The sequence below is a fragment of the Tachypleus tridentatus genome, chromosome 5, assembly GCF_004210375.1.
Source record: "Tachypleus tridentatus isolate NWPU-2018 chromosome 5, ASM421037v1, whole genome shotgun sequence".
Classification (NCBI taxonomy): domain Eukaryota; kingdom Metazoa; phylum Arthropoda; class Merostomata; order Xiphosura; family Limulidae; genus Tachypleus; species Tachypleus tridentatus.
The window spans coordinates 30,853,110-30,872,008 of NC_134829.1; the positions used below are offsets into that span (position 1 = coordinate 30,853,110).

Genomic DNA, 18,899 nt, shown 5'->3' on the forward strand with positions numbered 1-18,899 from the left:
ATCCAATTTTACCACAAAAAAGACGGCAATTTTAACATTAAAACTCGTAAACTGGTAAATCAGTGACTGAAGCATCGCTATAGAAACAAATCTTACATACTGTAAAACTTGTAAACTGGTAAATCAGTGACTGAAGCATCGCTGTAGAAACAAATCTTACATACTGTAAAACTCGTAAACTGGTAAATCAGTGACTGAAGCATCGCTATAGAAACAAATCTTACATACTGTAAAAAACTTGTAAACTGGTAAATCAGTGACTGAAGCATCGCTATAGAAACAAATCTTACATACTGTAAAACTTGTAAACTGGTAAATCAGTGACTGAAGCATCGCTATAGAAACAAATCTTACATACTGTAAAACTCGTAAACTGGTAAATCAGTGACTGAAGCATCGCTATAGAAACAAATCTTACATACTGTAAAACTTGTAAACTGGTAAATCAGTGACTGAAGCATCGCTATAGAAACAAATCTTACATACTGTAAAACTCGTAAACTGGTAAATCAGTGACTGAAGCATCGCTATAGAAACAAATCTTACATACTGTAAAACTCTGTAAACTGGTAAATCAGTGACTGAAGCATCGCTATAGAAACAAATCTTACATACTGTAAAACTTGTAAACTGGTAAATCAGTGACTGAAGCATCGCTATAGAAACAAATCTTACATACTGTAAAACTTGCAACTTGTGATATAATATTACATACTGTAAAACTTGCAACTTGTGATATAATATTACATACTGTAAAACTTGCAACTTGTGATATAATCTTACATACTGTAAAACTTGCAACTTGTGATATAATATTACATACTGTAAAACTTGCAACTTGTGATATAATATTACATACTGTAAAACTTGCAACTTGTGATATAATATAACTAATCACTAAGTAGACCACACAATTAAGGTTATATTCTGACGTTTTGACCCGGCATGGCTAGGCGGTTAAGGCACTCGACTCGTAGTCCGAGGGTCTCGGGTTCGCATCCCCTTCAGACCAAACATGTTCGCCCTTTCAACCGTGGGGACATTATAACGTGACATTCCATTCCATTATTCATTGGTAAAAGAGTAGCTCAAGAGTTGGCAGTGGTTTATGATGACTACTTTCATTTCCTCTAGTCTTATACTGCTAAATTAGGAACGGCTGCCGCAGATAACCCTTGTTAGCTTTGCACGAAGTTCAAAATAAACCAAACCAATAATTTTGACGTTTTGTTACATGATTTACTGTTCAAAGGTTGACCTATATCCTTAAATAACAAGTTTGTACAGCAGTATAATTTGGGTCAGTTCAGTGTGTATTCGTGTGTGTGCTTTTCTTATGGCAAAGCAACATCAGGCTATCTGCTGTGTTCACTGAAAGGAACCTAACCCCTGATTTTAGCGTTGTAAATCTGTAGACAAACTGCTGTTCCAATGGGTACAATGGTTAGTTCAGAATATATATATATCAATTAATTTATTCTATATATAGATTGTCCCACACGTAAACCTTACAACACTTATTGTTATATTTCCAGTATATGTTCTTAATGTGTAACTTCCTATAGGTTAATTACAGTAACAAGTGTTAGTTTGCATTTTAACGTATACGAATGTTTAAATAGGAGGGAAAAAGACCTTTTTTATTATTTCATAAAATAGCATATTCAGTCTTCAAATCTGTAATATTAATGTTACTGTTCACTCTTATAGTTTCAAAAAAACCAATACAAAGGAACACCTTTATACCTATATTAAATATAATAAAATAAATAATATAAAAATTATATATTCAAACATCTAACACAGTCCTCTACATTCCAACACTCAGTTACACAATCCCTTCCAAACGTGTGGTCAGCTTCCGGTCAGTTACCTCTTTCTTTCTTTGTAAACCTGACGATGACCGAAGAAGGTCGAAACGTAGTTCGCTCTTGTACGTAAAATATTTTCTCAACTCAAACGAGCCGATTTTACATAAATAAAACTTCATTTAAACAGAAAAGAAACTTACTAATATAGAAAGGAATATTTTTACTATTATTTATGGATTATACTTTCATTACTTTGTGTTCGGCGGGACGGTCTATTGAAGAAACTGCTGGAATTATATCTCGTTCTATATAAAACTATGGAATACAAAACGAATGATTCTTGTGCTGAAGAAGTGGTGAATTCGTTTTATCAGATAAATGTTTATGAAAGACTGGTTCATGAAACAAAAATAAAAAACATCCTGTCATACAAAATGATACATTATTCAAATATGATAATACGATGTTGCTACAATAGCACCAAACGGCTCGTTTGGGTTGAGAAAATATTTTACATAGAAGAGCGAACAACGTTTCGACCTTCTTCGGTCATCATCAGGTTCACAAAGAAAAAGGTAACTGACCGGAAGCTGACCACATGTTTGAAAGGGGTTGTGTAACTGAGTGTCGGAATGTAGAGGGCGGTATTAGATGCTTGAATATATAATTTTTTTATTTTATTATATTAATATAGGTACAAAGGCGTTCCTTCATATTGGTTTATTTTTGGGTTTTAGTTGTTGTATAAGTAAGGCTTCTTTTCAAACATGCGGTTAGCTTCCGGTCAGTTACCTCTTTCTTTGTGAACCTGACGATGACCGAAGAAGGTCGAAACGTTGTTCGCTCTTCTATGTAAAATGTTTTCTCAACCCAAACGAGCCGTTTTTTGCATATATATTTCTCAACAAGTGGGTTTTCTCGACATCACTGAATAGCACCAAACCTTTCACTCACAAACAACAACCTATTCACTTCAAGTCCTTTAAAGTAAAAATGGATTCGTCGGTCCAGTGACAAATATTATTGACAACAATCCTCAAGAATATAAAAACTGAAATCCTATTTAATAAAGCAACTCCAGTTCCAATGTATCGCATAATGATTGAAGAAACTCACCCTGGACAATAATATATTCAACCTAAGAAAACAAAAGAATTTGAACATTAATAGATGGATAGAATTTACAACATGATTATTAAATATGAATATTCCACAAGAGGTTGGATTAGACTGCTGCATGTATATGAAGCGTGGACGTCATGTTAAAATACTCAAACGTCCTGTATGTAAATGGGTTAATTTTAAGTAAAGTAGAATTGTATTATTTATTTATTTGTGTATGTACTGTTGTCATTGAACATTATCAGCAGTTTATGTACAGTAATATATTGGATTATAACATCGCTTGTTATAAACATTACCACTGTTTCAGTTAATGTTGATGGCAAACTAAATAACTGTAAAAGCTATAGGTTAATCAGACATAGTAAATATAATGTCTAATATAATTTGTTTGTTTTATAATTTAGCGCAAAGTTACTCGAGGGCTATCTGCGCTAGCCGTCCCTAATTTAGTAGTGTAAGACTAGAGGGAAGGCAGCTAGTCATCACCACCTAATTTAGCAGTGTAAGACCAGAGGGAAGGCAGCTAGTCATCACCACCTAATTTAGCAGTGTAAGACTAGAGGGAAGGCAGCTAGTCATCACTACCCACTGCTAATTCTTGGTCTACTCTTTAATGGGATTGACCGTCACATTATAAGGCTCCCACGGCTGAAAAGGCGAGCATATTTGGTATAACTGGGACTCGAACCTGCGACCCTCGGATTACGAGTCTAGTGCCTTAGCCATCTGGCCATGCCGGGCCTTACTACGAAGGCATTTTTTGACTGTGTGTATAAAATATCGTATTTATTATGTGTAATAACACCTCTAACACTTGTAAAAATAAGAACTTTTAACTAATTTAGACCTGTTAAAGATGCTAATTATATGTTTACTGGTAATTTTAGCTCTAATGTGAACGAGGCTTTAAAATATATGTCTTTTCTTGTAAATCAAATAGCCGTATCTTACTGCAGGAAATAATGATTTTCGGAAAACGAATACCATTTGACAGCATTTTTTATTCATAACAAAAACTATTTATTGATTTTGATCAATCTGTAAATCTTCACGTGCAGGACAGTTCCACATATTTGACAAATCTTGGATAAAGCCATCCTTCTCTACAATACCCCAGAAACCATACTCTATCATTCCAGATAAGTTAACAAAAAACTGCTCCTTGATGAAACCCAGATTGGAAAATTCACTATTCTCAGTGAAAATCTAACTATAGCTAACCACATTAATCGTAGTCTAACTTGAAACACGTATGATGAAACTGTCTAGGATAGTTGAAAATATTGTACACATATTCAGCATACAAATTAATAAACCGGTTTAAACTAATATTTAATTGACTTATTATCCAGTTTCTTTTCTGCCTGGATATCTGAACTAGTGTTTAAAAAATTATCAATATGACCCTTACGACTCTGATATAACAATGGAAACATTATCAGATATGATCATAATCCACTTGTGGTAGTCGCTAGAACTGTCTATCTCTTGGTGACACTTCATGGTACTACACGACAATGACGTGACAGATCACGTAACCTCAAAACTTCAAAGGTCCGGCATGGCCGGGTGGGTTAAGGCGTCCGATCCGTAATCTGAGGGTCGCGGGTTCGAATCCCTGTCGCACCAAACATGCTCTCCCTTTCAGCCGTGGTGGCGATATAATGTGTCGGTAAATCCCATTATTCGTTGGTAAAAGAGTAGCTCAAGAGTTGGAGGTGGGTGGTGGAGACTAGCTGCCTTCCCTCTAGTCTTACACTACTAAAGTAGGGACGGCTAGTGCAGATGGCCCTCGTGTAGCTTTGCGCGAAATTAAAAACAAACAAATAAAGCTTCAATCCACATTTCCTTCACTTCATGCCCTCTGGGCACCTGCATCCTCTTGCCAGTAAACTGAGGCATATACTGTTGTTATAGCAATATTGATAGGCTTCTATGTTGTTTACCTATAAACTTTACGGTTGCCTTGTTTGCTGACAAACAGTGATAGAGTTCTGTTCTTCCTGCTGGCAAATCATCTGATTCTGAGATATTGTGAGAACACGTGACATTCGATCCTTCTAAGTAACATAATAAATAAATAAAATATAGTTTTATTCCTGTAGTTAGCAGTCTACCCCCGAATCATTATAACAAAAGGTTTCTAGAACATACTGTAAAATACAGTATCACCTTACTGTTGTCAGGCTTGTCAACCACTAAACATATGGTGAACTTCTCCCTTGACATCAGGGACGATAATGATCAGCACCATAATTAGCATTATTGTTGTCAGGGGCGACAATGATCAGCACCATAGTTAGCATTATTGTTATCAGAGACGACAATGATCAGCACCATAGTTAGCATTATTGTTGTCAGGGGCGACAATGATCAGCACCATAGTTAGCATTATTGTTATCAGGGACGACAATGATCAGCACCATAGTTAGCATTATTGTTATCAGGGACGACAATGATCAGCACCATAGTTAGCATTATTGTTGTCAGGGACGACAATGATCAGCACCATAGTTAGCATTATTGTTATCAGGGACGACAATGATCAGCACCATAGTTAGCATTATTGTTGTCAGGGACGACAATGATCAGCACCATAGTTAGCATTATTGTTGTCAGGGACGACAATGATCAGCACCATAGTTAGCATTATTGTTGTCACGTTTATATGTGTGACTGAAATGGAAAGCCAGCGCATTAAACTCTGAAACAGACTTTGTGCCTTTTGATACACAGCACAATAATATACATTGTCCTGTCTGGATATGTTTCTAAATATCCAAAATTTTATTAAAACAGATGTAAAAGGGACAAATATTAATGTCATTACTTTTCACATTATTCAGAAACAGATATCTTTAAGAATAGAAGGGAATCACTTGCCAAAACATCATTTACACATTTTCTATTTAACTAAGAACAGGTTCAGATGCGGAAATATCTCTCATGTAGCAATTGAAAAGTAGTTTGTTTTTTATGCACAAAATAAAGTAAGATACAATACATAATACGATGAAATACAAATATCTCATGGAACAGCAAATGTATTTTCTGATCAGACCATCTTCACAAGTAAACGCCTCAGGCTAAATTTAACACGATTTCAACTATATTTTGGGTGTCCTACAGTGTAACTTACGAAACGACGAAAAACTTAGGAAATATTAGGTGATCTATCTTGACTAACTACTGTCAGTAATTACTGATCACTTCTTTCTTTTGAAGTTAGAGCTTGTGAATGCGTATGCGCTCATAGTTTGGTTTCTGTATTAGTTATTCCTACCAGTAGGGCCCGGCGTAACCAGGTGGTTAAGGTATTCGACTCATAATCTGAGGGTCGCGGGTTCGAGTCCCCATCGCACCAAACATGCTCGTCCTTTTAGCCGTGGAGTCGTTAAATGTTAATATCAATCCCACTATTCGCTGGTAAGAGAGTAGCCCAAGAGTTGGCGGTGGGTGATGATGACTAGCTGCCTTCCCTCTACCTTACACTGCTAAATTAGGGATAGCTAGCGCAGATAGTCTTCATGTAGCTTTGCACGAAATTCAAAACCAAACCAACCAGTATAAAGAAAGAACATCAGATTTGTTAAACTATAACACAAAAATTGAGAATATACTCTATATGAATAATACAATGACCTTTGAAGAAGTCATCAGTCTTTGTTCAGTCCTCAAGCCCACGGTGAAAAAGTCAGTACATCTCGGCGATAGAAGCTGTAAAAGGAGAAAAATGATTAGTTTTCATCATGGTAGTTTTCCGAGAGTCAACCACCCACCACATCAGCAGTTAAGTTAGAAAATAGAAATTGTCTGATACCAGAGATCGTGTTGCTAAGAGAGGGGTGACATCATATGATTACTTATCAACACCAGAGGGCGAGTTGTTAGAGGTGCATTGATTGGAAAGTAAACACCAGAGGGCGAGTTGTTAGAGGTGCATTGATTGGAAAGTAGTAACACCATATGATTACGTCATCAACATTATAGTTTTCAGTTCTATACGTGAATAAATGAACAATACAGCTACTTTGTGAATTACATATTTTTAGTATAGCAATAAAATGCACTTTAAAATACATTTGATTGTTGGGTTTAATATCATTGGATTTTGAGTTTTTAATTTTAGAACTAACGAATAACATACATTTCATCCATTTACATTGAGAATAGCATTCATTGAATTTTCAAAATAATCTATATAAAATACCAAATGTGTACCCATGGGATTTTATTTCTCAGTAGTTTTAGGGCACATAAATTAAAAGTAGCATATTATAATGTTGCTCTATAATGGTTTGGTTTGAATTTCGCGCATAAGTTACTCGAGGGCTATATGTGCTAGCCGTTCCTAATTTAGCAGTGTAAGACTAGAGGGAAGGCAGGTAGTCATCATCACTAAGCATCAACTCTTGGGCTACTCTTTTACCAACGAATAGTGGGATTGACCGTCACATATAACGCCCCCAGGGCTGAAAGGGCGAGCATGTTTGGTGCGATGAGGATTCGAACCCGCGACCCTCGGAGTAGCAGTCGAGTGCCTTAATCACCTAACCATGTCGGACCCGCTACATAATAAATAAAACATTAGAACATATCAGTTATTTGTTTACTTACATAAAACCCAAATGTTGTAAGCAAATACATGTATTATTTACAAATTTTACCTAAATCACATACTTAACGATATTGAAACACATATTTACAAAGTTTTAAGTTTACTACAATTAATTTCTAATTCTTGTAGCAAATTATTGGGAAAATAAATCAAAATAATCTGTTATTTTCTTATTTTGTTGACTTTTTTTGTATTTTTAGCCTTGGGCCCCGGCATGGCCAGGTGAGTTAAGGCGAGCGACTTGTAATCTGAGGGTCGCGGGTTCGCATCCCCGTCGCGCCAAATATGCTCGCCCTTTTAGCCGTGGGGCGTTATATTATGTGACGGTCAATCCCACTATTCGTTGGTAAAAGAGTAGCACAAGAGTTGGCGGTGGGTGGTGATGACTAGCTGCCTTCCCTCTAATCTTACACTGCTAAATTAGGGACGACTAGTGCAAATAGCCTTCGTGTAACTTTGCGCGAAATTAAAAAACAAACAAACAAAACCAGAGTAAAAGTTAAACTTAGGTATTCTTTGGAACTGTCTGAACGAATACAGTTGCGTTGTTTTCAGTGACGTTGGGAATGAAGTTGTTGAATATAGAAAGGTATAGAAGTCTCAATCATTCACTGAAACAGCTGTGAAACAGGAAACAGGTGGCTGGCTACCCAGGGGTACTGATATTATGAACTGGCATTTATTTTGAGTAACATATACATTTTTGCTTCTAGTAGTGCTCCAAACGAAACGTAGTCTTACTTTCATGTAATGCTGAACAACGAACAGCCAAGCCCATGTTTTATGTCACATTCAAGTGCTTCTAATGTGATTTTAAAACTTTAATAATTGGGTTGGAAAAAGCCACTTGGTTTCAAATGAAAAACATGTTTTAACCAAAACGAAACGTAGTCTTACTTTCATGTAATGCTGAACAACAAACAGCCAAGCCCATGTTTTATGTCACATTCAAGTGCTTCTAATGTGATTTTAAAACTTTAATAATTGGGTTGGAAAAGGCCACTTGGTTTCAAATGAGTAAGTTGGGTTAACTCGACGTGTACGTTGTGGTGCAGTGCGCATAACATTTTTCTCCTTTCACACGACCTATGTTCCTTGTTAAAGTACGCGATGTGTTCGCTGCACACGTCTTTAAACTTTATTGTAAAACGCTGGCACACTACTTGTGTCGTGTGCAGCTCGGTTAATCTGACATAAGATTCCGTTATTTTACTGTATTAAAGAAGTTCTAGTGACGAAGTCTTGTGCGATCTCCAAGTAAAAGGTGGTGTCCGCAAGAGACTGTTGGGTAAATATAAATTTCGATTGACTCTTTTTCATGCTATTTTAAAAACCAGCCATAATATATTATTACTAAGGTGTAAGAATGGTTCAACCTATCAAAGTGCTTCAATTAAAGAAATAGAATGCGGTTAGTAACGTATATTTGAATTATTTGAAGGGTGAAAAGGAAACTATAGAGTGACTGGTATTATTAATTACGTAAAGTGAGTAAATAAGTTGTTTGTTTAATCGAACAAAATTTTTTTTTTTATTAAAACGAACAAACACGGTACTGATATTATGATTTTCCAGATCTGCATGTTTCATTTCTTGTCTTGGTGTAGTTTATTATAAGTTTCATTGCAACGTGGTTTGGCCTGCCCAAGTTTAGATCGTTGTACTTGTAAATATTTTATGAGGATGGCACACTTTGTGAATATTCAGCAATAACTATATTTTAACACTATTTTAATTATTTAAATATAATTTATTGCGACGGCTGAAATACTTGGTTTTATTTTATGATATATTAAAACATTCTACTGCATCCAAGCATTATTTTGACAAATACACTATAGTACAGTATTACATTCAGTTTAAGATATGACACGCTTGTTACCTTTTCATCAAAGATCACGAGACTATACCCTCTCGCACAGTGAGGTGTCGTGTGGAAATTTTTGTTCACTGTATCGAATGACCTTGACTTTAACTGGTAAGCGTGAAGTGAGCAAAAGAAGCTCCACTATATTACATTATATGAGTACACTGGTGGTTTTTCTTATGTTCGATTATAACTGTTTACATTATGAAATTAGACTAGAAATATACGGTTTATATTTTGAAAACTGGAAACCCACATCTTGTAGACGAGAAAAATCGTGCAAATTGAATTTAAACTTTAAAATTGTAGTGGAAAGTAATACAACTGAGAGCTAAAATGAAAATTAAAAAGTAAACTAATAATGGTATAGCATGGACGTGAAAAGGGTTTTCTTAAATTGCCAAGCGCAAACTGGCCCGATAAAATCGAAATCGTCAGTAAGCATCGTTGTGAGAAAGCTCCTGTAAGAAATATTGTAAGGGAAGGGTTATTGTGTTAAAATAGTAATATACGTGTTATGCACAGAGGGATATATATCTCTTAGAGTCTGAAGCTTGTTTTTGTAGGCGAGCTTTTGAGAAAGCTTCTGATCACCAAACTCGTAGACTACTACCTTTAGCAGTTTTAGAAATCGGTTTGGTTTCTTTTAAATTTTGCGCAAAGCTACACGAGGGTTATCTGCACTAGTTGTCCCTCATTTAGTAGTGTAAGACTAGTGGGAAGGCAGCTAGTCATCACCACCCACCGCTAACTCTTGGGCTACTCTTTTACCAACGAATACTGGGATTAACCATAACTTTTAGAATGCCCCCCAGGGCTGAAAGGGCGAACATGTTTGGTGTGACGGAGATTCGAACCCGCGACCATCGGATTACAAGTCGAGAGCCTTAACCACCTGGTCTCCTAAGAAATTAGTCAATAAATTTAAGTTGTTGAAATCTGAAATTTTCTCGCACTTCTTATAACAAACTTTCTTCTTCTTAAGTTGGCGAATTCAAATAAGATGGTTTTAAGAAAATACTATAAATTGTTTATACACCGAATGTAAACTTAAAAGACGAGTATTCCAACTGAATGTTTCGGTAATCATGTTACTAAAACACAAACAACTGGTTCAGTAAGGCAATGCTCTGAAATAATTACTTTAAAGGTAGGTGGTACAGCAAGGACGTTTACAAGTAGCTGAGTAATCAGAAGAAAGTGTTAAGAGTGATTACAGTTAAGCAGTCCTTGTGAAATAATTTTTAACTGTTGGGATTCGAATCGAGATTACCAATATCGCACCATTATGAAAAAGGAATTTGAAGAATTTTTCTTATATTCAACTGTGTTTTATTTTAACGAAAGCTGATATACTTTGATTATCCTGAACGCATAAATTATTAATATTTTTTTAAATATCTTCGATTTAGTAGTCGCCATGCTTAGTGACGTAAAATTTACAATAGAACATAATATTCATTTTTATATACCTTTTAAAGCACAATAGTGATAGCGCGTTTGATTGTGAGGTGTGTCGGAAAATTACACATACTGGTTTATATTTTAGCAGTGTTATGCGTGTTAAGGCGTGCGACTCGTAATCTCAGGGTCGCGGGTTCGTATCCCCGTCGCGCCAAACATGCTCGCCCTTTCAGTCGTGGGGGAGTTATAACGTGACGGTCAATCCCACTATTCTTCTGTAAAAGAGTAGCCCAAAAGTTGGCGGTGGGTGGTGATGACTAGCTGCCTTCCCTTTAGTCTTACACTACTAAATTAGGGACGTCTAGCACAGATATCCCTCGAGTAGCTTTGTGCGAAATTCAAAACAAACAAACAAACAAACAAACAAACAAGCACTGTTACTTATTATAATTTATATCGAAGGAGTATCCGATTTACTGTGTAACGTGCGTTATGTATTACAATCTTAAGTAGCAGAAATTTTAATTTAGTAATTAATTAGAAGGTCGATATGTATCAAATTTATGATAGTTGCCAACAAGATTGATGCACAATTTTTTTTCTTCATACAAATATATTTTATTATACAAACAATACAACTTCTAACGGTTATTACAAATAGTTACTATAGATGATGGTTTTATATACGAGTTTTACAAACGATAGTCTTGTATCTGGTTTGGAACTGAATATTTTATTAACGATCTAGGCCCATGTTGAGCAATTAATTCTGAGTTGATATTGTTACATCTCGCTTAAGCTAGCTGTCGTTTCTTGGTTGGATTCGCAACGCTTCTAAGTTCGCTTCTTACCGAGAAAGATATTTAATGATCGCGTAGATATAAGATCGGAAGTTAATTCACTGAAGCTGAACAGTTTGTAACGTTCGAAATCCATAAACATTCCTGGTCAAATTCTGGAGTTTTATCATTAATTAGCGTTAATCATAATTATAGCTTACAATTATAGCACACTGACCTACAGTTGACCAATAATAATACTTTGTCTTGGCACGTTAGTTTATATAGTTTATGGAAGTTTCTAGAACGCTCAACAATACTCGAACACGCTTGGTTTTAGTAAAACATATATAGTTGATTCTTACTCTCAAGAATCTTCTACAAACTTGGAGAACAGGCAGAACTTTCGTTATACATGGTACAACAAACGTATAACGGTAAATCCATTACAAAAGTTTCATTTCGGCTGTATAAGGAGCTCAAAACATCCACATTATTTTAAACAAAAATGAATTTTCAAACATCTTTGCTGATGATATCAAATATAATAGTTCTGCGAATTTAAACTTTATTGAAGTTTTTGTTATTATAACGGATTTCCCATAATTTATCTACGTACATTTAGAAAATACTTTTTTCTATCAAGAAATATAATTTTTTTACAAATGGGAGGGCGAACTTTAAGTAGATGAAATTATTTCGTTTACCAGAATGAAAAAAAACCTATACAAACAAATTGAACAAAAGATAATAACATTGATGTCAAACGAATATCTATCCTAATTTATCCTTATTTTAGCGTTTGACTCGCAAGCTGAGGGTCGTGGGTTCGAATCCCCATCACAAGAAACATACTCATTCTTTCTTCCGTGGGAGTATTATAAATCACGGTCAATTACACTACTCATTGGTAAGAGTTGGAGGTAGGGGGTGATGACTGGCTGCCTTCCCTCTAGTCTTACATTGCTAAATTAGAGATGACTAGTGCAGATAACCCTCGTGTAGTTCTGCGCGAAATTTAAAACAAAACCCAAACAGATGCTGGTCCATTCGTTCGTGTGAGCATTATAATATTATGGACTTTTTCACTATTCATTGGTAGAAGAATAGCACAAGAGTTGGCGGTGGGTAGTGATGACTAGCTGCCTTCCCTTTAGTCTTACACTGCTAAATTAGGTGGTGATGACTAGCTGCCTTCCCTCTAGTCTTACACTACTACATTAGGGACGACTACCGTAGATAGCCCTCGTGTAGCTTTGCGCGAAATTTAAAACAAACTTTTAAAGTCGGCAAATTATGTCGTAAGGGTACCAGCCTTATCTTCTACAGTGAATACTGGAATATTGTTGTTCTAACCTTTCCTCTTGCAGTCGTAGACAAATCCTGTAAAGTAAGAAAATACTGTACATCAAAGCCGGTTTAACGAACTAGCTATAGTTCTCAAATCATTCTGATCTTAACGCCCTTATTCATGATAGCAATATTTATACATGTTACATATTTGAAATCGCTTTTCTACAAGCTCACTTATTTCGTTTTATGATGACTCTTTCACGGGAATTCACAGCATTGCTCAACCAGTTTCCTATCTCGGTAAAGCATCAATTGCGTATTAGACAATTTCGGTCACGAGGAAATATTGGTCGAAACGTTGTTCGCTCCTCTACATAAAAATTTTCTACCCAAACCAGCCGTTTTTACATTTTTTCTCTACATGTGGGTTTTCTCGTTATCGCTGAGTAATGCATTTGTATTATGTGCGTTAAGTGTTCAGTCGCTAGTTTAATGATTAATATAAAACTGTAAACTTGGTTTTGGGGGTTTCTGTATTGAGTAATTCATAAAATGTATGTAACTGATTTTCATATTTTGTTGTGTTTTGAGCGTTGATGGGTTGTGCGTTCTTCGTCTGTTGTGATATCTTCAGTTTGAGTGTGGGTTGTCACTGTTTGTGCCAATATGTGTAGTAGATTCATGGTTTGCGTTGATAGCCTCTTGGGGTTTTGGCAGCAGTGGGCTTTTCTTTGTATTCTGTTTGCTTCCTGCTTTGTTATACTGTGTATTCGATTTTGCGTGTTTTGAGGTTATTTTATTTTTAGCATCTTTTATATTTGGTCACGTGTTTTCTGTTGGAAGTTATAGTGATGTGGTTGTGGGCTTCCACATGAGCAGTCTCTTTATATATTCTCCTCCATATCCTAGGCAGAATGGGAGAGAATTTTACGTGTAGCTACCACATGTTCGTAACGTTGGCGTTTGTAACATTGGGTTACAACTACAGCCGATGTTTTAGTTGTTAAGACACCAGAATGTGATACCATTTAATATAACACTCTGGATATCGTGTGTTTTATGTACATATATATTTCAAGTAGATTTGCGAGTTTGTGTTCTACTTTAGTGTATTTTTGTGTTCATAAGTTCTGTTTCTGTTGTCTTCGTTTGTGAGGCTACCGCATGTATATATATTTTTATAACAAAGATATTTTGGGTTTAGTTTATTGCCTGGTATTATATATGTTGATATTTCCGGGTTTAAAAGCATCTTCAGGCCATTCTTTTAGCCAGCAGTTGAGGTCAGCGACTTCTGACCCTTTAACGAGGACGCCACCCGTGCTAAACGCTTGATAGCTGCGGTGTTGATTTCCGGGGTTCTCTGTATGAAACTCTTTGCATTGTGTTTGTTTTTTAATTTCGCACAAAGCTACACTAGGGCTATCTGTGTTAGCCGTCCGTAATTTAGCAGTATAAGACTAGAGGGAAGGCAGCTAGTCATCACCATCTACCGCCAGCTTTTGGGCTACTCTTTTACAGAGGAATAGTGGGATTGACCGTCACGTTATAACGCCCCCACGGCTGAAAGGGCGAGCATGTTTGGCGCGACGGGGATGCGAACCCGCGACTCTCAGATTACGAGTCGAACGCCTTAACCCACCTGACCATGCTGGGCCTGTTCATTTTTGTTTACTTCTTTCTGTCTGTGTTTCATGTTTTTATATTTTGAAGTTGTGTGTGGTTTTCTCCCGTGTGTTCGTGTTTGGTGTTTTGTGTGGTTTTCTCCCGTGTGTTCGTGTTTGGTGTTTTGTGAATGTTCTTCCGGAACAGATATTTCTATTATTTCCATGTTTGAACTCTCTGCGTGTCGATGTGATTTTAATAGATATCTTGCATTTCTGTTTCCTTCTTTTCATCTTTGCATAGTCGTTTATTGGAACATCAACTACATGTTTTAATTGTGAGGTTACGTTAAACGAGGCTTAACCGGAGCTTCGCTCGTGCTAGGGGTTGACATATTTTATCTCTCGACTTCGTCGGAAATCGCCCATCATTGGCGGTTATTACGTATCGTGTTTTTTCACACAGGGCTACGTGCTGAATCCAGCGATGGGAATCGAACCTCTGATTTTAGCATTTTAAATCCGTAGACTTGCCGATGTATCAATCGGGGACATTACTTACTATATTATGTCTCGGACGAGTCTCGGATTTATTATGCTACGTATTACGAATTGAAATAGCTAAACATTGTAACTTTAAAATTTAGTTGAATGCCAATATATATCAAATTTTATAATATTGGTTAACAAGAATGGTACACACAATCGTCTTTCTTAACATAAATAATTTTAATATACAAACAATAATATTTATAATAACGTCTATTTTTTATTTTCAAACAATACTGAGTTTCCTCTCTGGCCTGGAACTGAATCTTTTTATAGACTGTTCACGGAGAGCGAATATGTTGATATACAGATACACCTCTTCTTAGCGGCTTCTAAAGAAATAAACGTGAATGCATTTTTATAAGTTACCTTCCGTTAGGGCTAAATAAATTTATTAATGATTTTTAAACTACGGCTCATCAGTTTCCTTTTTGTTAACATTTGTATTTTCGAAGATTGTACAGATAAAATTTTAACATAAGTAACTTAGAGATTATTCTGAGTTATCAGAATAAAAATTATGTCCAATAACTTCAGCTTACCAATATGTATTTTAATTAGTTATGGAAGTATTTCGAGAGAAGTACCTATTTATAGCTGCAAAAGCACTTATAGATGAAGAAGAAACTTTACTAGAAAACAACCAAAGTTAATATATTTTTTTCGTTTTAGTTCAAATGTGGACATTTATTCTAAACCTTTAAATAGAACTTACTCAAGAGAAAAACTGGTATTGCAAACTATTACACACGTATCTAGAGTATTTAAACCAAACGATGCGTTTGTTATTTTAGACATGAATGTATTCGTTTTGTATATAAAGGGTAACACCCAAGCACAAAAGAACTTCCCACCAGGATATCTAAATAAGATATGCTCTATTAGTTTTACTAGAGCAGGTGTGGTCTAGTGGTCAATGGACCGTGAATGAATCGGGAGGAGTCATGAATCGCGGCCCATTGTAGAAAACAAAATACGCACTTCAATGTGGGCGGGTGTACTTTAAGTACGGCTGTCATTTAATATTACTTTGTTCGGGAAGAATAATCAGGTATTTGTTGATGGCTGTATTAATCATCTGCCTTCTCTCTGGTTTTTAGTTGAAAAATGGAGACGGCCATTGTGCATCCTTTCACAACAATGTTTTTTATTTCAGTACAAAATGCCAATGCTTATTCATACTTTGTAATTCAAGATTTATTCAGTAGAAAACTCCGTAGTATTTGACTGTAATGACGGCTTCCGCGTAATATGAATCTTTTTATGTATTTTTAACTTTCTTTGTTACTTGTTATAATTTATTATTTATGTCCGATTTATTATTTTGCATCCGTTTCGTAATACGATCTCAAATAGCTGTTAGTTTTAATTTAGAAATTAATTGTCAAGGAATATTAGATTTTATATTTTTCAAGACACACACACACACACACACACACACACACACACACACATTGTACAATACAATGTACAATAAACGATCAATACAAGTAGTTATCCCAAATAATGATTTATATACAACCGGAAAATATTGTGAACTCTCAAACTAAAGGTAGTGTAAAATGAATAATGAATCCTAGTACTATAATATATACAGAGGACTAACTGAGACGATTACTTTGGCAGGGGTTGGTTAAAGACTAATAAATTTGGTTGTAGGGTGGTTACATGAGGGAAAGCAAATATTTTATTGGTGTGTGATAATTTTAGTTTCAATTGATTTCCTCAAAAACGTGTTTAAATTGGTCTACTTTTATAAAGGAAGTATATTCAGGATAAATTACGAAATGAGCGTGAATTTAACAATCCGCAGACACAAGTGACGTCATATAAGGACATTTAATCTTGCAATTTTTATTACCGCGACGTCAGCAAAACGTGCGCATATTATGAATCACGAGAATAATTATGCAATGTGTAGGCTATAACACATGGTATATGAACTTCAGAAGCAAGAAATAAAAATGTTACTCTTTAATTTTGGTTTTATTTACTCTTTAAACGAAACACTTTCGGGAATCCTTCGGAAGTACATCTAGTACCTAAGGGGTTTTATTAACAGGAAACATTCGAGTTAACATTGGTTATTCCCGTAATTAGTACGATTCACATTCTCACTTAACAATGGAAAGGTCATAACCTTTAGGTATCATCAGTTTTACCAGTGAAGGACACTCTTTGACTTGACTTTCTTCTACAATTTATAGCATTAATGTAATGCCTGCTGGCATAATAAGTGTTATTTCTAGGAAATAACAAAGGGGAGAAACGGCTAAACTTAAGACAACGGTTTTCTGTACTATGTTATGTAAAAACTACTTACATTAATAATTGTTGATATAACTTGAAAAATTCTACATTAAACTTGGAAGGTAGACCACATTCTATATTTGCATACCACAAACTAACTAAAATCAAACTTCACCATTGCGTGACAGCGGGAAGTCCCCGGACTTACAGCGCTAAAATCAGGGGTTCGACTCCCCTCGATGGGCACAGCATATTGCTCGATGTAGCCTTACTATACATATTTCTTCCATATATATTGGTTAATGCGGTGGTTATGGCATAAATAGTATATCAACAGCTGTATTAAATGTGTTAATTACAGAAGAATAACTGAGCAATTTACAATTTGGACAAATGTTTGACAAACAACCTTTTTAATTAAAGCAAGTGCAAGGTATTGCATTTAGGTTATCATATTTTTAGGCTTATGAGGAAACCAGTCTATCAACAATAACTGTTACAAAATAATACGTTTCCTTATGAAAGAAAGTAGTACTGTATTTGATTCTAACAGTGTCAGTGAGTGGTATTATGGTACTATCAGTGATGTTGTGGTACCAGACAGAAGAGGCTACAACACCAGCTATAACGATAGCACAGTGCTGTGGTTCTAACCTTATGGGTCCCCCGCTGGTACAGCGATAAATGTGCGGACTTACAACGCTAAAAACAGGGGTTCGATTCCCCTCGGTGGACACAGCAGATACCCCGATGTGGATTTGCTATAAGAAACACACACACACACGATGGACATGTAGCCGTGGCATGTGGTTAAACCACAATAACACGCGAATGCCCAAAATGCTGCAACTGTAACATCACCCATGTCTGATATTACAAAGGCTTAATAACGTACACAACCATGAAACTCCAAAGAATACTACGAACAGATAGTGCACAAAGTGACAGCACACTTGCATTCAACAAACCATGTAGACAAAAGCTACTACAGTACCAGAGCAAACAACCAATAAATCACTTCTTATAGCACCAAAAGCCACAAAGTACTGAAAACAACATGAGAACAAATAAACAAATACGTTAGTCATACAACAAATCAGAATCTATTCGAGAACGTTCTAACTACCTTAATCAGAGGTACAAGACAAACGTAACATGAACTAAGCACCACTTTTGACGCTAATACCGAATTGGGCAAAACATACATACTGTGTTTTTTCATATCAACATCCAGCGTGGCCCAGCTTCCAGATGGTACGAGATCGAATATCTTAAGTCAGATCAAATATTATACATAAATCATTTGATACCAAGCTATTCAAACGTTGAAAAGGACAGAGAAGACAGGAATGTTCTTACCAGAAAAATTCATGTTGTGTATTAAAAATCCTTTTTGTAAATATACTACATCTGTAATATATAAATTAAAATGTATTTCTAATAGTAATAATACACCTAACAAATAATGCTACAGTTTATGAAATCTGTGTATAATGCTCTCCACAGCTAGGGCTCCACATGCAGAGGGTGGACAAACAAAAATGCCCCTCTCCCCGAAAATGTTTTTAATCTGTCTTTTAGCACATAATAGAAAAAATG

The 18,899-nt window shown here is 35.7% G+C and overlaps 1 protein-coding gene across 1 annotated transcript in view; it reads left to right on the forward strand.

Annotated features, from left to right (window-relative positions):
- The first annotated feature begins 8,294 nt into the window (after positions 1-8,294).
- LOC143250843 (proton-coupled zinc antiporter SLC30A2-like) overlaps positions 8,295-18,899 on the forward strand; it is a 67,305-nt gene continuing 56,700 nt past the window's right edge. Inside the window, exon 1 of the mRNA XM_076501917.1 lies at positions 8,295-8,842. The gene's annotated coding sequence lies outside the window, so the exon portion shown is untranslated. The remainder of the gene's footprint in view (positions 8,843-18,899) is intronic.